The sequence below is a fragment of the Gouania willdenowi genome, chromosome 14, assembly GCF_900634775.1.
Source record: "Gouania willdenowi chromosome 14, fGouWil2.1, whole genome shotgun sequence".
Classification (NCBI taxonomy): domain Eukaryota; kingdom Metazoa; phylum Chordata; class Actinopteri; order Blenniiformes; family Gobiesocidae; genus Gouania; species Gouania willdenowi.
Window position 1 is genome coordinate 21,388,354 of NC_041057.1, and position 23,400 is coordinate 21,411,753.

The 23,400-nt window shown below is 37.3% G+C and overlaps 1 protein-coding gene across 2 annotated transcripts in view; it reads left to right on the forward strand.

Annotated features, from left to right (window-relative positions):
- The first annotated feature begins 1,276 nt into the window (after positions 1-1,276).
- gabra3 (gamma-aminobutyric acid type A receptor subunit alpha3) overlaps positions 1,277-23,400 on the forward strand; it is a 159,340-nt gene continuing 137,216 nt past the window's right edge. For both annotated transcript variants that reach the window (XM_028466497.1, XM_028466498.1), the window contains exon 1: positions 1,277-1,649. The gene's annotated coding sequence lies outside the window, so the exon portion shown is untranslated. The remainder of the gene's footprint in view (positions 1,650-23,400) is intronic.

Here is a 23,400-nt window from a genome sequence, read left to right on the forward strand (position 1 = left end):
AAATGATTATTAGGATTATTTTGATCAATATTGTAATCACAATTATTTATCATGTCAGGGGAAAAATAAATATTACACTACTTTTAAACAAGCAATATGTGTACAGTTAACAGTGCAAAATGAAGCTATAAATAACAATTGTGCAAAAAATTTTTAAATGTACCAAAGGCTAATGAAATAAATACATTATTACAGAGTTCAGAGCCCATTATTTAAATGTAAATATTGCAGAGGATCAGATTTATTTAATTGTGGCAACCAAAATCGTGATCACGATTAAAATTTGATTAATTGCGCAGCCGTAAACATAAGAATATTCTACAAATGAATAAAAACAGATAAAATCTTAAATATAACCTCATTAAATAAAAAGAAAAACCAATATATATTGTATTGAACATTTTAAATGCAGGTGATATACTCCAATACTCTTTTTTTTTTTTTGGATACTGGATCAATAGCACACACTTATATGAGTATGTATCAGCTAGTAATGAAGAATGCAACATAACATGAATCATTGGTTTAGACTTATTTCAACTTGTGAGTCAAATCTGTACAAATTAAATGACAGAATTGTTTGAATTTCTACTTCTGCTCCCAACTGGAAATGTATGAGAAATGCTTCAGCATCCCTGACCTCCAGTGTGTGGTAAACTCTGTTCCAAAAATATTCACCCTTTAGACTGAAAGCATCCATTTCCAGCCCTTGGTGATTTATTCCATCGCTTAAATTCTCGCTGAAATCTTACAGGCAGGCCATTCATATCAGTTTTGTCTGCTCTTGACAGTAGTGATATATCAATTGTGATACAGCCGAAAACAGATTCAGGTTCAATTGTTTATTCCTCAGGAGACAAAAAAAAAAAAAAAAAAAAAAACCCACCTGGGACTTGGCTGGCTATTAGTGCAGACTTGTACCATTTGAGGGTTAGGCATTGACATTTCATGCCTTGCACAAGGGCATCTTGTGTCCACTTTGAAACAATGTCCTCCCTCACCCTTATTTTTCATGGCACCCCTGTGTGATTACACCAAGCCAAGCCAAGGTCACAGAGTGAAACTGCTCTGCTATCGTGTTACCATTGCTGAGTGTGATGACTCACATTACATTGCTGTATCATTGTCAGAATGTATCTCTGCTTGGACCTTGGGCACCTGCGTCAGTGCTCCAACAGAACTAAGTGGGGACCCACTCACTGCTGGGAGCGCATTGTGTAATACTGTAATGCACAAGGAAAAAGAGGCAACAGTCCCCTCCAGCTGCTGGGGGGCATCGCTGACAAGCTGCTCGGTTAAGAGTGAGCCGAAAAACGTCCACCGCATGTGGGCAATAATCGGTGTGACAGATCAGCGCCTGTCAAGCAGCCCCCAGGTCCAGGGTTTGCCTCCTGTCCAGCACCAATGTGAGATGGTAAGAGGAGGGGGCGGGAAGGTTAGTTTGGAGAGGGCAGAGCTTTACGCGAGGACGTAATTATTATTTCAGCACTGTAATAGAGAGAGAGGGGGGGTTAAAAAAAAAAAAAAAAAAACAAACCTAGTGGAGACTAACAGCTGAGGGAGGAATCAGTCGGACCCGACGTCAGACGCTCATTAACTTCTAGAAGGAGCGACAAGAACCAGCAGGAAGACGAGCCTCGTTGCTGCTGGTGAGGATTCATCTTTTGTTTCTTTACCTGTGGTGCGTCTCGTCTCCATAACGTGCGTTTGTTTGGTGTGTTGGTTAAGTGGTAATGCTTGATTCAAACATGCAACAAATGCCGTCTGTGTCCGACGTAATTGCTGTGTTTAACAGGTCTCTCCTGCTCGCGTGCCGGAGTGGAGACGATGCTGCGGCGCTGCATGCGTAAAACGCGTAAAAGCTTCGCTCCTGGTGTCACATTCCGCCTGGGAATTAAGTGTTTGTTTGGGTGACACGTGAAAAACGGAAGGTTTATCATTCAGTGGCGATGACGCGGGCGCTGTTTTGGCGTTTATTCGTTGAGCTTGTGTCGACTTCTCAGGACAGGCACCTCAATGCGACACGAATTGTTACTTGGCGCTAATGGCCAATTAAAGCGACTGCGCGCGCGACGTTTGCATGAGTAACAATTAAAGAAATAAATAAGAAAAAAACAGCGTTAGAAACTTAAACCTGTGTGCTTGACTTTAATACACGTTTTGTGCTTCTGCAACCTGTGTCAAGACTGTTGGGATTAACCTTGGACCGTTTAGAGCTCAATACCACCTATGGAGAAAAAAAAAAAAAAAAACACAACTGATATTCATCCTAACCTTAAGTTCATTTTTCAAGAAGATGTGACCATAGTGTGGAAGACTGAGTCATCTGCATGTGCATTTGTCTTTTAAACAGTTTGTTTTCCTAAATGATTCCAAGCGTGTCTATTTCCTTGTACATCCTTGTTGCACAATGAGAAGACATAAGTCTACCTCATTAAAGAGGGGGGGGAAGAGAAAACAGCCTTGTGATTTAGTGACCATGCATGGTGTGATGGTGTCAGCGGACACACACGCATGCTGAGATATACAGTATGTGCATCTGCAAATATGTTTTGTAACATCAGACAGAGACAGCTTGAATAATTAAAGTCTAAGAGAAACATCTATCCACCCTACTAATGCTCAAACACACATAACTCTCCCCCCTCTCAAGGAGGGAAAAAAAAAAAAAAAATACATATATGTGTGAAAATGGGTCAACATTGGCTTTATGCAAACAAAAGAGAGGATTGTGGTGTGTTTAGTGCCCGTGAGAAGAAAATACACACAGGCAATAAATGTTTTCTATGGACGTAGTCCCCATCGGATTGGGCACTGGAGCACAAAATACCCAAATGAAATAAATGTGTGCGCATGATGTGATAATTAGCTGTTTTCCATACAAACACATTATGGTGCATATTCGAACAGCAAAAAAATGTGGTGAACTGAGTCGATTTAAAAACAGGCCTTGGCACACATAGGCAGGGACGCAGTGTTCATGAGATTTTTGTTTTATGAGTTTTTGCTCAATCTTTTCATACACTTCAGACAGCTAAAGTCAGAGGGAGCGCTTTGGTTTTAATTAGTGGACTTCGTCTATAGGGATGAGGTCACAGGATGTCACTTGTGCTGAAGATAACTTATAGACCTATTTCCCCTTGCCTTGCTGATCAGTGACAATTAATCAAGATGTTTCGTCTCCCTTCCATCACTAATTGCTAGCTGTGTTTTCATTACAGGTTTTTTTTTTTCAAAATAATGATATTTCTAAATGTAGACAAAGTATAATTGCGCTTTGAACGTATTTCCATTGAAGGTTGTTTTGGGCAGGTGCCTCGTAACTTCACTGCAGAAAGACGGACGTTCCAAGCCTCCTTATAGCACTCCGTATTCCTTTGTTGATTCAGATCTAATGTGGCAGTAATAATTATAAAGTATATTGCTAAGAAATGAGTCCTCTTCTGTCTACACGTACCTCACCCTGTTTTCTTGGAAAGCAGTGGTGATGTGACCAGGTACGTCACATCCTGTGACGTGTATTTGCGGAAAAGGTGTTTCCATGGCGTTTTTGCAACACATTTCAGTATCGAACCGTCATAACTTTTTCGCGATATTTGAGTGTTTTTTTCGAAAATCAGGTGTTTCCATTACCAGTTTTTATTGCGCTATTTAGATTTAGCGCATTTCCAAGGGTAATGGAAACCCAGCTACTAATGAACGTTTTTACCACACCTCTCCTCTTGTGATGTAATGCACAGTTATCGGTGGTTCCTTACAGCGTCTCATGCTGCACGCCACAGGGCTCATAATGCAATGAGTCCCCCGGGCTCATGAGAGTGACCACAAGTAAATTACATTTCTCAGCCAGTTTCTTCATCTGTTGAGACATACGGAGCACAGAAACACGGGGATGGCCTGTTGTGGTTGAGGGGGAAGCAAAGTCAGATTTATTGTCCAGCAGGGATTGTGTCAGAGAGCAGCTTTTGTTATCCAAGAGCTACAGATGGGTATGTTGTGCTTCCATGACTTAGTGAACCTGCATGCTACAAAGCTGCATGATTAGAGAGTCTGAGATTGGTTGGTTTGTGTTGGTTTCAGCTTTGCAGATGCAGTCAGACGGAATGTGCAGGAAGGACACGGAGATAGTTTCACGGATTGGCTGCGTTTTCTCCTCGAGGAGAAAATATGTCATGCCTTGACGGCATCACATCTCAGGCATGATGCAAGTGATGACAAAAATAAATTATGCTATAATGTCTCAAAGCATGGTAACATAGAGCAAAGTCTTTCTCTAGGTGTTTATAGAAATGACTCAGTACAGAACTGGGTATTGATTCAGATTTCTCAAAAGGATTCTATTGGATTCACAAGGATTCAGTTAAATTTTTGATTCGGTTAAGGATATTTAAGTCACAATTGTATTGGAATATAATTCTCCGAAATCTAATGCTGTGAATAATATAAACTAAGGTTGGTGAAAATATTTGCATGTTCAAAGGAAAATAGATTCAAATCAATTTTTTTTTATCCTAACCATACTGAGAAGCAATCAAAAGCGCTGCCTTCATGCACTCCATTAAAGCCTCAGCCATGACCATGTCAGTCATAACCAAAGGGCTCTCAATGATATGAATCCATAAAGTAGGAGGATAGTATGGCAGTAGAGCAGGACAACAGGAAGCCAATGCATGGTTTAATAATGTTAAGTAAAATATGTAAACTCACTTTTCTCATCCAACTACAGTTTTGGTAATGAAGTGGAATCATTTAATATTTCAGGCAGTGTTGGCGTCATGGGGGGGCATTTGCGGGCAGTGCCCCCCCAGCTGACCTACTGTACCTCCCTACTCTTCCCACTACAGGGGGAGCTATTTATTAATCAAATATATCGGATTGGCCATCGCAACTGACTGTGTCCATTCACTGACAGCAGATGGGATTCTGCTCCATAGATATAATATACTGTAGTATACTTTGCTATTGAACGTACCCTAGAGCTGTTGTTAGGATCAGCCAATAGAATGTGTATATGTCTTTGACCTGCTCTGAGGAGCAGAGTCTGCTGATGCCCGAGTCTGTAGTGACCACTTCGTCAGAGGTATGTTAGCGAGCTAACTTTGTTTTCGTGGCTGTGTTTATATAGCATTAGGTTGTCGTTGTCTATTTCACTACATGTCATGAATTACTATTCAGTATTAGTATACTGTATATGTATGTGACAAACAAACCTCATGTATCCTTGACTGTCAGGCTAATGTCGTCGTTAAGATGTTTAGCAAGTTTGTTTACATTATAGCCGTTATTGCTGTTGTGGACCCACCCACTCACAAAAATCTAATGTGCCTCCATACTATATGCTGTTTGGTGGAGTAGGACCATGTTTAAATGTTGAATGGTGTTTTATTTATCTATTTTAATTGTTGGTGCGCGGGGTGGGGTGTGGGAGGCTGTTGAACGCAGGGTCTTTGTTGTGCCCCCCGCAGTTTTCTTAATGCCCCCCCATTTAATACCGCCTAGCACCGACTCTGATTTTAGGCTTTGAGAGTGTTTTTGCATTACCTTTTTTTTTTTTTTTTTCCCCCACTTTCCATGCTTTCAAGAACTTCACTTCCCTCCTTTGCTCAGTCTGTATTGAGCTCCAATAATTCTTCATTTTCATGCAGTGGAGCAGTTAGATTAACACTCAAAGCTTGGCTCACGCTAGAAAACTGTTCCTTCCAGACGCCCACCGATTTATAATGATTTTTGTGATTGTCACTGCTCTTTGTTCCTGGATAAATTCTATGCCACATATGTAATTTGTTTTGTGAAGGGTTTACAAATCAATGGCTGAATTCTAAAAAGAACGACCACCCTGTATGCATCGACCTGTAAATGAATGAATAAATGAGTCACAAGAACCATATAAATCCTTTTTAGCAAGCTAAATATGGACAGAACCAAGAACGTAGCATTCAATAAACTACTGCTACTCGACTAAAACTGATCTCGATAGATCTTAAGACACTACATGAATATTTTAAAACATTATTTAGAAACTGGTAAGGAAGTACTATTCTCTATTAAAAAAATAGAACGATTTTCATTTGTTTGTGCAGAATTTTTTTTGCAGGATTCAATACGTTGTTTTTTAAATGAATATCAGGGCATTTATCTATAAACAAAACTGTACTATCCATTACTTCCCATATCTTGGGTTCCGCTTCCAAAGCTTAGAATAACAGGTTCCTATCAGCACAGCCAAGGATTGTATATTGTCCAAAAAGTATTGCTTGTAGCCAAAAACGGCGGAAACTTGACGATCATAAACCCCAACAGTAAAGATAAACACATTCTTTTACAACTTAAACCTCCCACAGCTATTCTTAGAACTGAAAACTACCTCAGACTCTCCACTGAATTTAAATGAACGACAAAGGGCTTTTGACAGTATGCCAACATGCAGGGCACCCAGTCCAGATGGATTCCCAGCTGATTTTTTAAAACACCTCTGGTCAATGTTGGCTCTAATTTTATTCACGGCAGCAACAGAAATTAAAAGTAAAGGCTGCAGCAATGGATCAAAATTAAACTTTGATCTATTGCTGGACAAAATTATAGATTTGAATCTCCTTATCTCCCTTCTTGACCAAATCAAATGCAATACTGTTAAAATAAGAATCCTACCCAAGATAAATCTGTTCTCTATGATCCCATCGAAACCATCAACAAAGTTGTTCCAAACATTAAATTCTGCAACTTTGAAATTCTACGGTAAGAATAAAAACCTAAAAGTATGATGATGTATGAACTCTTCAGAAAAATAAATCATAGATGGATCCTGTGTACTTAGGTGCTGATTGCTGATGGATCTTCCTCCACAGGAGGCCGGACTGGGGCAGGGTTGGTCAGGTGGCTGGGTCCCAATGAGGAGTCTTGTCAGGCTAGGGTGGCCCCCAATGTGCCTGGTGTGGTAGCTTGCGGTGGCGTCTTCGATATTCCCGGTGGTCTAGGTTAGTATTGCTAAACCTGGGCAGGTTGAGGACTGGGCTGCAACTGGTCTGGACCCCCACCCCCAATTGGCTCTGGGTTTGACCTGCATGTGCTGGTTTGGTTGCTGGTTGGCACCTTATTGGCGGTTCAGTTCACAGTTTTAGCCCTCACTGTCCAAGTGTCCTTGGGCATGCCAGTGAAAGTCCAAATGAATGTTCACCTTTCCATAAATCTTCAAAGCAATGTCTTGGTCATATAAAATGTATAGAATTCAAGGACATTTGAAAAAAAAGACATGCTATGAAAGTCTAGTCAGTTTAAAATCTTACATAAGTGATTGAATGTCTTGCCATATGATAAGAACCTAATGTTATAGGTCGCCAGGGATGTCACCTCACCACCCCTCATCTTTCTCTCTTCTCCTTAACTACCTATGACTTTCACTTCGTCTGCAACCTTTCAGATTGACAGTCGAAATCTCTCAAATGTCAGAATCTCTCTTGAGCCCAGAGCTTCATATTAGACCTGGCTGTATACCAGACAGGTGGATCGGCTTGACTGAAGTTTGCGAGAAAGTCCTAAAATGTCAGAGATTATTATACACTTTTAACACTTTGAATGTGGTGGTAGGAGTGAAGGAAAATGCAGTGCTTAAAGGTGTACAATGTTTCAAAAGAATTGGCTTTGTCAGACATTCATTTGATCATCTGGCAGTGAAGACGTATTAAAGCATAAAATATTGGACTACTGATGGAAGCTGGTTGGAGACTAAAGGGTATTTTAGTCCTTTCAGGGCAAAGATTTTGATCAGATTTCACTTTTCTTCCTGATAACCTCGTCATTGTTTGAAGGTTATTTGAAGGCAAAGACTGTCTGAGCACTTTATATGATTCAAGGTGCTTGGCACAAATCGCTGCATGTCAAGCTGCAGGCGCACTTGTACTTTGGTGGCTGTGCATCGATCTATAGAAAGGTATGTAGGTCTGAAATGTGACGCGCGTCTCAATCTAATATCATCATGCTTCATCGACTATTACAAAACGTGATGCTTTTGGTGTCTTATTTACCAGGTAGACAGAAGAAGAAGAAGAAGATCACCATCCATAAAGCTGTTACCTTGGTAACCAGATGTTTGCTAAAGAGCAAGACTGTGATTGGGAAGCAAAGGGCCTAAGGAGACAGAAGCATTAATTGTTGTTTTTTATGGAGCTTGGTAATTTGTGTGTGTCTCTGGTTTCTGTTCGAGGTTGTCACCAGCTTCACCGTAGGAGTGTTTTCACTTTTTCTCTCTTTTTTTTTTAGAGCTGTATGAAATGTCAAGATAAGAGTGCAATTTGATATATGGCACACATGCTTGTTGTTTTTCTCAGCGATTGTGATGCTTCCTTTGCAATGGAAAACTGTGATTCAGCTTTGCTGCATGAATTATCTCAGACTGAACAGACATCTGCTCAGATGACCGTGCAGAAAATACAAAAAGGAAAAATAATGAATGTGGATGTGGAAGCAAAGAACATTTATTTAGGTTTGTGTTTGAAATCATTATTTTCTATCAATATATATTTTTTGAATATATGTTTTTAACAAAATCAATTGAAATTAGCAATATGATACGAAATATACCCTCACATGCATGTTTGGTGCAATATTACACATTTACACACAATTTTTCCCAGTCAATTAGTGGACAAAGAGATGTTAATTCTGGCGCAACATCTTGTGTGATTTCAGCGAATGCTTTAGTCCCATGGATGCAGCATAGAAATCTGATATTAATAACAATAGGTAACTCAATTAAATATAATGTGATTTCGGGAAGTTAAAAAGCCACAAAGCCTATTAAAAGAAACAAAATGGTAAACTTTTGATGTGGAAATGGGTAAACTGGAACGGAATAGAGGAAATTTAGAAACGGGAAATTTGAGGCTCTGTTAATTATATAGAATTTGTTTTAATTGTTTTTTCTTCTTCTTTCTGACTATGTTTTTAAATCTTTTTTTTTCTCAAATTTTTCCTTTGCTTCCATGTAGTGCAGCATATAGTTGATTAAATATATGATGAAAATAAGTGTCTGCTTTTTTCATCATTACGATATGCTTTAAGTATCAAAATGATAAAATTATTAGCTGTTCTCTGCCCATTCAACTGTACTTTGGAGCTAATTCAATGTAAAAGCAGCCATATGTTCAAATCACTCTACATGTAGAAATTCATACTTTTTTAGTGACTCCTGTTTAACGGCATAAAACATCTCACGTCAATGTTAGTCATAGAAACCAAGCCCAACAGTTTTTATCCATGTATAGCACAAGAAATAAATGAGGACATGACGCTTTCAATAAACTGTCCATAAAAACTGATAAACATAAATAAACACAGTTTAGCTGTACCCCCTTGTAATTTGTTTCAAAACGAGTTGATATATTAACAATAATTTTTAACATAAATAACAGAAACGTTATTGCATAAATATTAATAACCACTCGAATGGATTTCAATAATTATTTTGAAAATGGTTTAAAGGTTTAAACTAAGAAAGTTGAATTTCTTATTGAATAAATTTGTAGATGTGAACACCTAACAGATATTAGGCAAGGCAAGGCAAATTTATTTGTATAGGGCATTTCATACTCAAGGCAACTCAATGTGCTTTACATTATAAAAAAATACATTCAATTGTTTAAAAACAATAAGAACGTTTAAAATCATCAGTAAAATCAATTACAATCATCAGTAAAATCAATTAAAATCATCAGTAAAATCATCAACAAACACATGACATCAACAACATGACCAAAAATCTCTCTCTCAATCATATGCAGTAGAGAAAAAAAGTGCCTTTAACTTTGATTGATCTTCATTCAACGATTGCTGTGATAAATTAGGAAACTTTCAAAGCTGCCCAGTGTATTTTAATTTCATGTAATTTAAAAAAAATATATATATATATATATATATATTTACAAGTAAAAAGAATTTCATCAGCCACACTTTGAAAATATTGATCATCCATGTAATATGTATGTATGTCTATTATTTATGAAGATCCTAAAATAATTAAAAAAAAGATCATTTTATTTTATTTTATTTTAGACTTTCATCATGTTCTACTCGAAGAGTAGCTGAGTCTACAGAGAGCATTTTGAACATGATTGTTACCTCCATGTGCCCACTGCCCATTGATGAAGACCACTGCTCATTGATGAAGACCACTGCCCATTGATGAAGACCACTGCCCATTGATGAAGACCACTGCCCATTGATGAAGACCACTGCTCATTGATGAAGACCACTGCTCATTGATGAAGACCACTGACTGCCCATTGATGAAGACCACTGACTGCCCATTGATGAAGACCACTGCCCATTGATGAAGACCACTGCCCATTGATGAAGACCACTGCTCATTGATGAAGACCACTGCTCATTGATGAAGACCACTGCTCATTGATGAAGACCACTGGCTGCCCATTGATGAAGACCACTGCCCATTGATGAAGACCACTGCTCATTGATGAAGACCACTGCCCATTGATGAAGACCACTGCCCATTGATGAAGACCACTGCCCATTGATGAAGACCACTGCTCATTGATGAAGACCACTGCTCATTGATGAAGACCACTGCCCATTGATGAAGACCACTGCCCATTGATGAAGACCACTGCCCATTGATGAAGACCACTGCCCATTGATGAAGACCACTGACTGCCCATTGATGAAGACCACTGCCCATTGATGAAGACCACTGCTCATTGATGAAGACCACTGCCCATTGATGAAGACCACTGCTCATTGATGAAGACCACTGCCCATTGATGAAGACCACTGCTCATTGATGAAGACCACTGCCCATTGATGAAGACCACTGCTCATTGATGAAGACCACTGCCCATTGATGAAGACCACTGCCCATTGATGAAGACCACTGCTCATTGATGAAGACCACTGCTCATTGATGAAGACCACTGCTCATTGATGAAGACCACTGCCCATTGATGAAGACCACTGACTGCCCATTGATGAAGACCACTGCCCATTGATGAAGACCACTGCTCATTGATGAAGACCACTGCCCATTGATGAAGATGAAGGCTTCCAGATAATGATCATTGATATTCACCTTCAATCCAAATTCTGTCATTCCTGCTTAAACTCATGGAGCAGAGAAACAGATAGATCATGGGAAGGATGACAAATGTGTGCGTCAAATAATTCTGTTATGGTATATGGCCAAGAAGTATTAAAAACCTCTGATAAATCAATTTAATTGGTTTAAAAAAAAGAATGGATTAATCAAATACGAAAAAAGAATCATGTGATGCATCACTTTTAAACATCTCCCCAGGAAGTTAGACACTTTGGCATCATTGAATGTGCACCCATCACTTTAATTGGACACTGGCATCTGTGCAGCCGTCAGAGTTTAGGCTGTTTAGGCACATAAATGCAACAGTGTCTCAGCTTCTTTCTCTAAAAAGCTCTGCTTAGCAAAATCAGGAGCTGGAAAACAACGTGCTCTGAAGTTTAGTATCTGGCATGTAGGAACATTGAAACGAGGTTCGGAGAAGCCCAAAGAACAGATGAGTAGTAAACTTTTATTACACACTAGGGCAGAGCTCTACGCTGCTAACCATTCAATCACATTTGCACCTAAAAAACATCTGTGCGAACCGCGGAAAGAATTTAGTCGCACATTGTTGGAGTAAAGATAAATTCCAAACATACATAAAATCATGTCATCTTTGGATTCGTTGGATCAAATCCTCGTCAGCTCTCGGTTACACCTAATAAATTGATTATATTCACATAAGGTCCATGAGGACACCATCACATTTTATTCAATCCATTTTCTTATTTAACCAAAATATGAGGGGCACATTAATAAATGATTCAATTCTTAGTAACTGCAGACACACAATAGCGTGAGCGTGAGACACGTATAAACTGGATCAAACTAAATATTGATACATTTTGGTACTTTTTGATGGTAAAACAAACAGCTTATGAGCTTCAAAGGCAAAATGACCAAACAGTAACATATACACATATTTAGTGATAACTGAATTTTAACTTATCTCTATTAGTGATGTATGGTTGTGTTTTTTTATAGTAAATCCTAACTTGCCATGTGGCAAGTGACCTTTGAAAGTTAATGTAAAGCCCTGTATTCAGCCAAGCTCTTTGATCTACGTTAGTTAAAAACTACCTTTATTAGTCCTATAATAATCAGATTTTATCGGACTGCATCTAAAATATCCGATAAAATATATATTGTTTCTTTTTATTTATTTTTTCAATATCTTCTATTATATTTTTTATTTATATTATTCAGTCATAGAATATTCTTATTCTTAAAGGTTTATTATATGTAATCCACTGGTTAATAATAATTTTTTTTTTTTTTCCTCCCTCAATTCATTTTTATTTATTTTATTCAATTGTGGAATACTGTATATATTGTGTTTAAGGTTAAAATTCATGTAACAAATTGGTTAATAATAAATGGGTCAGTTTTTCTCATACCTACTGTTGCTGACTATTGTTCTCTTTTTGGATAACATCACTAGATCAAGTCTTTTCTAACATGCCACACTACAAAATAAGTATATTTTTTTTTATTAAAGAAAAAAAAAAGTATGTATGATTCATGCTGATATCGGATCAATATCGGTTTCCTTCGATACTCAAGGCTGCAATATTGGTATCATATCGGAAATGAAAAAGTTGTATCAGGACATCCCTAATGAATGGGTCTGTATTTTAAATTAATCAAGCCTTTTATAACATTCCACACTACAAAATAAGTAATAAAACCATGTATGGTTCAAGCTGTTATTGTATAGGATCGATATTGGTATCGGCCAATACTCAAGGCTGCAATCGGTGTTGTATCAGAAGTGAAAAAGTTGTATCGGGAGATCCCTAGATTGTATTATTGCAGATTATGAATTCTTAAATTTCCAAAGATTAATTATTTACATTTTTAAAATTGTAATACAAATGAGGCGAGTCGTCCATAATGGGATTTTTAAATGACATCGAATAATTTAGCAGCTGACATCATGTTACATGGAAGATGAATAATCAGCAATGATCAGAAATTTAATTGATAATCAATAATAATCAAGAATCGGTTTATAATCCATTTGAGACTCTAATAATTGGAGACAAATAGGGAAATTGAACTGATTCTCCACCCTTAAAAATAATACCTTTTGTGCTTACTTCACAGGGGACAGAAATCAAAATGTTTGAGGTGCTGCAATTTTTGTTTTTATGAATAAATATTTCCACATGCCCCCAAATATTTTACTTTCGGAACTAGAGCTGGGCAATATATCGATATTCAAGGAATATCGAGTTTTTTATTTTGCCGATATGGAAAATGATAATATCCCCTATTTTTTCTATAGCTTATTTTATATTAAAATACTTGTTTTACGAATGGCTGCTTTCACTACTTCTCAGAACAGCATTAAAATCACAGTTAGATGGATTTCTAAATGCGTCCTAACCCAGACCTTCCCCTAAACAAAACACACTTAAGAACTCACTCACACGTGCTGTCCTTTCTAGGAGAAAAAGTGTAAAAACAGATCATATTTTGCAGCTGTTTGTTAATAAATGTGTCTGTGTGGCATTTTACATCAGCAAATTTAACCCTGAATTGTCTTCCTGATAAGACGTTGGTAAACAATTTCGAGATTTTTTTTTTACAATTTTTTCCTCCGTTTTTTTCCATTCAAAAAACAAAAACAATAATTTCAAGATTTATATTGTATATCGCCATTATGAGAAAAAATATTGAGATGTGACTTTTGTCCATATCGCCCAGCTCTAATAGGAACGTGTGTGCACCTTTGGAAAAATGTCAGCATAGAGCCTCCATGTTGTCATTTGGCCGGTACAGCACAGAGGAGCATCAGTCCTCTGCATTATTATTCCTGGCAGACTTGAACACTGTAGGTCAGGTAGTTCCCAACAAAATGCATCTAAACAATTTAAAACGCTTTTTACAGTTAAGATTAATGTTCCCATTTCTATCAACAACAATGACTAATAAAATGTCGAGCGTTTGCCAGAGGAAAACAACACTAGCTGAGGAAACTAAATACGTCAATAAACAGGAGAGTTTACATAAAGAATGAAATCTGTCACGCAGCACGGATGCAAGAAATGAAAGTATCACAGAAACGACAAGGCTTTAATTGTAATGTTTCTAAGCCTTTGGAGCACTGACTGAGACAGGATGGTGTCCTATAACCTGCGACCTTGACAGTGAAGCAGGCAAGAAGCTCCTCGCTCACCAAAGAAGCATAAGGAGCCTAACATTTTGAGACGACGTAGAGCAGATTCATTTGAAGCCTTGAAAACTTTAACAGCGCTGAGAATCAATACCTTAGGTTTCTTTGCTTCTGTTAAAAACACTTCAACAAAGTGGTGACTGGAGCAATAAAGTAGTCATTATTGGTGCTTAAAACACCACCTTTGAAAATCTACTGTTAGATATGGCAGCTATTTTTTTTTTGTTTTTTTAAGTATTGTAAATTCTTTGAAACTTTAGTGTAAAGCTGCTTTATTAGGGGTCAGGAAGACTAAGCTGCTGGGAACCTATTTTTATCCTACATGTTGTTCTTCTGAGCAAATTGTCCTACCCATGAGCAATCACCAAATTATACACAAAGGTCCAGTCCCGTGGCAAATTCCCTCAGCTGCAAAAAAAAAAAAAAAAAGACCAATCGTCCTAAAGGTGGTGCTACAGTAAGCCTCTGAAGTCCAAAAGTTGGAAAATTCACAAAAAATCTACCATAAGTGCAACAGTGTGCAACAGATTGGCAACTTGTACCAAACTGTAGCCCCAAGAACAAACTTTTATACATTTAAACCTATTGCAAATTATGAATTCCTTTATTAAACCCATCTGCTCCCATAATTTCTGTACAATTGACACCAAACTTGCTGCAGCACTTCTTCAGACCGTCCTACACAAACAATCCACACACATTTGTGATTTATCAAAAATTATTGAGCCTACAATGGATCAAAAATGTTTGACTGTAAACAGTATTGTAAACATATACCTGCAAATTCTTGCTAAATAGATTTAATGTATTTAAATTTTTTTTCTATGTAAAACCTTTGGGGTCATGGTAGATGATGTTTGAATTTTGTTCTCAGGCGAATAATTGGAGTCAATTTTAATTATCAAGTTTTCACTATTAAAGGGCTCATATTTAGCTAAATCGACTTTTCTGTGCTTTAAACATCATAAAGTGGACGCCCCGCCCCCACGCACTGTCTTGTGTTTATAAAGCACCATGAGCTTGGCTATGGAGTGGGTGGGAACAGGGCGGGCCGTCCTCTGACCCTACTTCACCGTGCAGGGAGGAGGAAGTCAGTGTCCCGTCTATAGACACGCCCACTCATGAATATGCATAAGTAGGTCGCAAATCTGCCTGTTTGTGTAGAGTTGCTCAGAAAGTGACTTTTCAGAGGCTAAAACTCTGGAAAACAGGCGAGTTTGGGGAAATAAACTTCAAATACTATGTTTTTTGGGTTCTTAGAGCAAATGGAGATGGGTGAAAAATAGCATGACATGGGACCTTTAACAACAAATGACCAACATCTCCATGCTGTCTAGATGCATTTTTTGGTGTATTTTTTAAATAATAACTTAATTTTTTTTAACATTTCCCTTTACATGCTAACAGCTGCTTTCAGGTCTTGCCTGACCCCGACCATTGCTGCGCATTGCATGCTACCATTGCATGTAGGTTTTTATTAACAGTGTATCAGGGGAGGAGTTTACTTTGACAAAATATGATCTCAGTCATAGTTTTTACTGTTCAGCATGCCTGCTTGTAGAATATTTATAGTGTAATAGTCCATCTTACATCAAACTTGGTTTGCTATAGACTTTGTAATATACACATGTATAGGGGCCTTTACAACAACCAAGGGGCACATCCATGAATACTGATTTGATGTTGAGGCTAGGGGTTGTGCCGTTTGCAGAGGGTGAATATTGCTGCCAGGGCAGTGTCTGCGTTTCCACTTATCTGCTTAGAGATAATGAAGGTAGAGTGATTCTAGTATTAAACTGTGAATGTTGTATACTTTGATATTGGAAAATGTTTAAAAAGACATTTGGCTTGTCCATCAACTTGTGCCAGTGACATTGTTTAGTTGGGGGAGTCTAATGTCCACCTTCAACAAGCCAGGAATGAGAATAAAGTCTTTGAGGAGGAAGAGATGTAACGCCAACAAATCTGTTACTATGGCAGCCAGGGTTGGGGTAAATTATAATTAGGGGGCCAAGCCCACGTACCTGGGAGTCGCGAGTATGCGTAGCATACGCAGTTCCCAGTGCAGCGTGCTGTGGAATCCTATTGTAATTGTTGTAATTATTTTTCCATTGGCAAAAGTGGTGGTGCAGGCTAAACCGTGCATGGGAGGGTTATGCAATATGGAGGGTTGGTCCAGACCCCTCCACTTACCTCAGACGCTAAAAATTACCTATGTTATAACTAAGGTCAATGCATTTAGCTGGGAGTGTATTAGCTCTTATGACATCATCACTGTATGGATTCTTTGTTGATTTTACCATTGTCTCCGTGGAGAAAAGTTCAGGTTCACATTCATAGAGAGTTACGTTCATAGGGGGTCACATTCATTGCTGGTCACGTTCATAGGGGGTCACATTCATAGAGGGTTGCGTTCATAGGGGGTCACATAGGCTCCATGGGCTTCGCAAAACATGGGGGCCAAGTTGCGCGAGAAGTTGTAATTGCATAATTGATAATTAATTACATTATAATTGTAATTTCAAAAATCTGTTGCTGTCATCGTTGTAGTGAAATTGTAATTTGTAATTGTAATTGCTATGAAAATTCTATAAAAATTGTCAAGTAAAACTGAACGCAAAACTAGGGAACCATGTTACAGTTCTATGTACAGTTCTACACATACAGTATGTCGTGAACAATTGATAAAATATGTTTCATATCAAGCTTTTCCACATTTTACTATTTAAAAAAATAGGCTATACTGATGCTAAAAAGGCTCAGATGTCCACACCAAAAATATAAAAACCTATATTTTCAGTGATTCAGAAGCCTAACAAGGTAACCAATAGATAGGAAGGAAATTAGTCGGTAGATATTAGCTTTATTATTATTATTATTATTATTATTATTATTATTAAGATTTAGGACCCGTTATCAAAAGAGATGCTAACAGAAAGCTAACACAAGAGGAAAGTTAACTTTTATTTGGTTATTTATTTCAACTTCAGTAATTGTGAATAATTGTAATTAAAATTTAGTAATTAAGAACGTAATTGTAATTGGCTTTGAGGAAAATTATTTGTAACCTCTTTCGAATTTTAATTGAAGATGGGTAATTGAAAACGTAATTGTAACTGAAAAATGTAATTGACTCCAACCCTGATGGCAGGACATGCATCTAAAGGGCAGAGTACTGTTAGCTAATCTGCCTGCTTTATTCATTTGTATTCCTTTAAAGTATTCATGTTGATGTAAATGATCTAAAGTAGTTATGGAAAACCAAGGATGGGTTTTTCATTTCCTAATTATTTTTACGACCTGATCTGAATTCTTAAAGCTGATATCTGGAGTTTCTGAGAAATCTATGTTTATGTATGAATCTTTTGAAATGCAAAAAAATACCTAACTAGTCTTTTACTATGGTCTACTGCCGGTGGTCATTAATGTATATAAGCCCCTCCTTCATCCTATAGACCCCTGTACAAATGGAAACAATCACCGTGTGCACTCAGCCAATAGGCTTCAACTTTCTGTTTTAGAGTCAGTCAATCAAAGTGAATGTAGAACTGTGCACGGAAACAAGGCGCGCGTCACAACAGCAAACAGATAAATATGATTTTGGCTCTTACCTGACCCATAGACCTATATCAATGCGATCCGATGTGACCTCGTTATGTTCCGTGCTGCACGTGCAGAAAAGTAGAGGCGTGGCTTCTGGTAGATTGTTAGTGGGAGGAAATGGAGCTGTTTAGGGCGGGACATCGAGACGTTTCTCAGAAACTCTGGATATCAGCTTTCAGTTGCCCTAAATGTAATTTCACCATAGAAATACTGCAGACCTCTTTTGAAAGTTGCATTAGTTGCAAGTTGAAGCTAGTGTAGCTCCAGAATGTGCCGTCACAAGTAGGGATGGAAATTGATAAGAATTTAGCGATTCCGATTCCATTATCGATACTGTTTATCGATTCGATTCCTTACCGATTCTCTTATCGATTCTCATTGGGTGAAATAATACAAATGGATTTGTTTGCTTTAACTCTTTATGATGTTATCTTTGTCTCTTTAATTTCCTGCAGGAATATCAGCTCTTTTTTAATCCACCAGGTATAGATTGTTTTCACTGGATAATAATATATACAAAAGCGCAATATAAAATTGATGAATTATTATTATTATTATTATTATTATTATTATTATTATTATTATTATTATTATTATTATTATTATTATTATTATTACAACATATGACACATTTTAGCTACAAACATTTGAGAATATTTACAGTGCTCCTTTTGAACTTGAACAATTTGATCCAAAAGTAATTCAGACACAAAACAAATAATTATTCTGTAAAAAAAAAAGAACATATTAACCAAAAGTACAGCTGCACTTATTGTTATGTATTTAACGGTAAAGCTTTAGTTCAGCCTTTGTTTACTTTTCTATAAATGGACCTTCAGAGACGCCGTCCCCGTTGTTACATGTGACGTCATCAGCTGTGTGTGAACCACTGTGAAAGAGCAAACTAAAGACAACGATCAGTACCAGTCCGTCTCCCATGTCTGCTTACTTGTTATGAGGACATAAACTGGTGATGAGGTGTGTGTTCTTGCTGAAGTTTGTTGTTTTCTGAAGAAAAATCTGTGCAAGAAGAAATTTCAGCACAAGTGTACGGAACCCGGAAGTGAGTAGCGTGGCAACAGAGATGCTACAAACACAGCACGGAGCACATAGCACAGCTGTGGGTGGAGTAGGTGGATTCTCGCGGTGGACAGCAAACAACTATATGGTGGAAGGAGCTTCACTTGGTGCTAGCATAAACACAATATATATAATATAGGACCGGGAGGAGTTTATCGTTACGTATTTGCGACGTAAGAGGAACCGATAAGTGGAATTGAAATACAAGCAAACAAACGGTTCCTAGGAATTTAATTACTGGGAACCAGTTCTCAGAAAGAACCAGTTTTCGATTCCCATCCCTAGTCACATGTCATAACTGCCTTTGCCATTTCACAGTTCATCCACTGGGTCGCTCCCAGCAGGGATTCACAATGCTGACCTAGAACCTCCCACAAGTATTGCTCATTGGAGCTGTTCCAGTCCAGTTATCGGACCTACTGTACACAGTTTGGCTTTATATCAAAGTCCATCAGGTCTTTACACTCTCCCATTAAACTGCACTACAAAAAACAAGCAATGACTTCAATTATGATTTTATGCACCCTATAGTTCTTGCTTGTTGAAATATGTCAATATGTTGGCATCTTCTGACCACTATTGTCATTTGTAGTTATTTTTTTAGACACTGGTTGTTTTTAATTGTGTGTATAGTTTTTTTCTCCCACTTTCCCAAAATCTCATCATTTTCTTTCATTCTGTACAAACTCCTGATCACTGGTGCTGAAGCTTCCTTTTCAGCTCTTATTACTATTCTACCAGTGAGCCAAATTTATATACACTCAGGGTAGGGCTGCACGATTATGACCAAAATGATAATCACGAATATTTTGTATCCATTTTGTAATCACGATTATATTCACAATTATTTATCATGTCAGTAAAAAAAAAATCTGTTTTTATAAAAATACTTTTAAACAAACAATATTTGCACAGTGTACAGTGCAAAAAGAATGCTTTAAATAAGATTTATAATAATAATAATATCGACCAAAGGCTTACTGAATGAATGCACTATTACAGTGTGCAGAGCCGGTATTTCAAATGTGAATATTGCCGACGATCAGGTTCATTTATTTGTGACAACCAAAATTGTAATCACGATTAAAATGTGATTAATTGTGCAGCCCTAACTCAGGGACAGATCTACTAAAGGTCTGCGCCTGTAAAAACGTGCACAAATATCACTACCTGTCAATCCTTGCAGTGATTAGAATGCTTATCAGCAATAATCCATTTGGAATAAATAACATTATTTTTTTTTTTTTGTCCATTCGAAAAAACAGCACTTTTGTTAATATGCATTTATTGTGTAGCCCTCATAATTGAATAAAAATGCATTGTCTTCACTAGAAGAAACGAGTGTTTGTTTGTACAGCTGTCCTACATTTTCAGTGTTGAACACTTTACACTCACAAAATGCTCATTTAAATAAGGCGGTCTCAAACACGTCTGCATTCGAACATATTTGCACTGCAATCTTAGTAAATCCCTGCAGCTGGTAAAGAAATAGCACATCCACAATATTCAGGCAGGCAAGAGATTGTGCACCCTTTATTGGGCCCACCTGTGTTTATTCTTGGTAGCTTGATTTCCAGAAGCTTCTGGGAGATCTCTAGAGTGCTGTTGTGCTAGACTTATATAACAATTTCAAGCAGTTGCTACACATTTGTTGGCTGCATATCATGTAGTGCATGTTCCATTTAATCACATCCCAAAGGTGTTGGGTTTACTGGTGACCATTTAGGCCATGTAAGTAATGTGGTCTCATTCTCATGTTGAAGGAACCATATTGAGGTGATCTGAGCTGTATGTGTTTTTTGGGTTTAAAAGTAGCCATTAGAAGAATGGCTTGGTGTGGTCCTGAAGGGATGAACATCATTACTCATCTGCTGTAGCTCACCAGCTTCAAGGTTTTTCGCGTTGTCTTGCCAACAACTGTGTTCTGCAAACGATGGATGTGATAAATGATCATTTGTGTATTTGTTGCATTTCCATCATTTTCACGGACGTCATTGTGATCTTTGGCATCAACAAAATGTTTTATTTTAGCTTTGAATGTAAAATTTATTGGATATCGGCATTTTCAAACCAGCCTGTCTGTCACCATCATCTACTACACAACCAAAGGTGATGACTGAATTATGTTCTGAAAGTTTTCTTATGTTCAATATAATTGATTTTATGTCAACCTGGAATGAAATTACATCGGTGGTTAAATATGTTTCTTTGACATTTTAGAATTCTACATTTAGTGCAAGATATGGCTATAGACCAAAACTCATATCTCAATATTTTTATCTCTAAATGCCGATATACAATAGAAATCTTGATATTTTTAACTAAATAGTGTTACCAGAAAGACAATTCTGGGTTGAATTTGCTTTTTCTCCTATAAGGGACAGCACGTATGAGTGAGTTCTGTAGTGTGGCTTGTTTAGGGCAAGGTCTGGGTTAGGACACATTTAGTAATCCATCTAAATATTAGGGATGTCACGATACAGCTTTTTCACTTCTGATACAATACCGATATTGCAGCCTTGAGTGTTGGTCGATACCGATATCGATTCAATATCAGCACAAATCATACATACTTTTATTACTAATTTTGTAGTGTGGAATATTAAAAAAGGCTTGATCAAGTGATGTCACTCAAACAGAGAACAATAATCAGCAACAGTAGGTATGAGAAAAACTGACCCATTTATTATTAATCAATTGGTTACATACATGTTACCTTCAACATAATATCTACAGTATTCTACTGTATTGAATGAATATAATATAATATATATCGGAGATTTTAGATGTAGTCTGATAAAATCTGATATTCGTTTTCTGGCTGATATCGGATCGATATCAATATCGGATCGGGACACCCCTACTAACTATGCTTTTCATGTACTATTGCCGATATAGGTGATATTGTCACTTTCTATGTCGCTAAAATAGAAAACTTGATATATCTGGAATCACAATATATTGCCCAGCCCCAGTGCAAGATTGGTTGGATATTTTCGGTGCACTTTATGACAAATGCAGATTGCTTTATTTCTTTGATTTAACACAATTATGCAGTGGCGGTGTAGCGTTAAGGCGGGCTTCTAATTGGAGGGTCTCTGGTTCAAATCCAACCTGGCATTACAGTGGGATGTTGAGGAGGTTCCTTAAGCCTAACTGCTTGTGCTGTACATCACTTTGGATAAAAGCGTCTGCGAAATGAAATTGTAAGTTATTGTAATTCATTACCCTAATAACATTAATTGGGACTAAATCTATTAAAAAAAAAGCATTGACGCAAAATGTGTGCACCGATGCACTTTCTGACTCTGAATGCATTATTTTGTACTTTTATATTCCATTACTTGAACTTTATTTTGGAATTTTGAGTTGAAGAGCAATAAAAATATATTGCAATGTTAAGGAATTCATGTTTTTTTTTTTTTCCCCCCCCATTTTAGATAAGTAAATCAACATGTATAAATTACTTTTAGTCAATTAATGGGTAGATAATCGATAATCAAATCGAGTCGAATTGAACTGGAAAAATGAATTGTTAGATTAATCGATGCTTCGAAAAAATAATCACTAGATTAATTGTTTAAAAAATAATCGTTTATCCCAGCCTTAGACTAAATATCACGAAAAGCACCTTTAGATGCTGCTAAATTTGAACCATGAGACATGCACTCAACACGCACACATGCACACGCAAAAACAGAAAGTGGAACAACCTAGTACTCTGTGTATAAACTAACGTGGCAAGTTTTGGTCAGAGCTTTTGAAAGCAACTTTTCCAGGTTTCAATTATGGATGAGAAAAGGAAGAAAGAAGCCAAACAGCTTTAGCAAATACAAAGTGAAGCTTTCATTGGAAGGTTTCTGGCCTTGAACTTCTATCAAATAAAATGCATGAAAGTAAATTGCTTGTACCAGAGCCTCATTTCCAATACAATGCTACTCCAGTAAGCTCGTAAACAAAATGACTCGTTAAAATTTGTATCCGTCTGTTTACTAATTGATGGCTTTTCTTATTCTCATCACATTGGGTTTTCTATTGATTAGTGATTACTGTTTGGTAATGTACTCTTTCATGCTAACACAACAGTTTTCTGACTGTGGGGTACAAACATACTGTACTACTCCTGGAACGATCCAAAAAGCAAACACTGCATTTTCTTTGATATTTAGATTAATGTGGCAAAAATCATATCAGTATTTTTCTGAATTTAATACTCCAGCAGATGCTGGCAGAATGTTTTATAATACTATGGAAATGTCAGTGAGTGCTGGCAGACATTTACGTCTTCGACTTCTATCAGACTCCGTAACGTACACTATATTGTTTTGTGTTTATCTGAGCAGAGCTGGGTGACATTTATTTCTCCTGAGTTGTAGAACTTTGAAACATTACCATCTTTGAACTGATAGACAAGAGCGATAAGAGCATCGCCAGAGACGTGCCTTGGGAATTGAAA